This window comes from Brassica oleracea, chromosome C7 (genome assembly GCF_000695525.1).
Source record: "Brassica oleracea var. oleracea cultivar TO1000 chromosome C7, BOL, whole genome shotgun sequence".
Lineage (NCBI taxonomy): Eukaryota > Viridiplantae > Streptophyta > Magnoliopsida > Brassicales > Brassicaceae > Brassica > Brassica oleracea.
Genome location: NC_027754.1, coordinates 6,400,197 through 6,401,133, shown reverse-complemented (window position 1 = coordinate 6,401,133; position 937 = coordinate 6,400,197).

Genomic DNA, 937 nt, shown 5'->3' with positions numbered 1-937 from the left:
GCCACCCATTTCTCAGTGGGAAGCGTTCCGTTGATTATGTATGCTCGAATTGGTTCTAGCCATGGGCTGTCGCAGCCGTATTCCGACTGATCCACGTTTTCTTCTGGTGGGTCTTCAACTTCCTCCGCATTTTCGATTTGTGCCCGAGTCAGATTGGCGACCACTGGTGGTCCGATGCTTGGGTGTTCGATGAACTCGATGGGGATTACTCGTCTTAGTCCAGAATCCAAACTTGATGTGAGTGCGGCTAAGGCATCCGCCTGAGTGTTTTCCGAGCGAGGAATCCTAGTGAGGGCGAAGTGGTTGAAGTCTCGGGAGAGGTCTTGGATGAGTTTTTGATATGCATCCATTCTTTCGTCCCTCGCTTCGTATTCTCCGATGTACCGATTTGCGACTAACTGAGAGTCACAGTAAGCGTGAATGTTGCGGATCTTAAGCCCATGGGCTAATCGTAATCCTGCGACGAGTGCTTCATATTCGGCCTCGTTGTTCGACGCATGGAATTCCAATCGGAATGATTGTTCCAAGACTTCGCCGGTCGGAGACGTGAGCCGGATTCTGATCCCGGATCCTTTTTTGGACGATGATCCGTCGACGTGAAGGATCCAGGTTGAGTCCGGTTCCGTGTTTGTCATATCCCCCATGGGCAATTCTACCAAGAAGTCTGCTAGTACTTGCGATTTTGCGCAGGTTCTTGGGCGGTACTCCACGTCGTACTCGCTTAGTTCGATTGCCCATTTTACAAGTCGTCCTGACTGACTCAGACTGTGCAAGATTGTTCGCAGTGGGAAGGTGGTGAGGATTATTATGGTATGCAACTGAAAGTACGGCCGGAGTTTCCTTGCCGATGTCACAACTGCGAATGCTAGTTTCTCCATCAGGGGATACCGGGTCTCAGCGTCCAATAACTTTTTGCTTATGTAGAAGATTGGTTTTT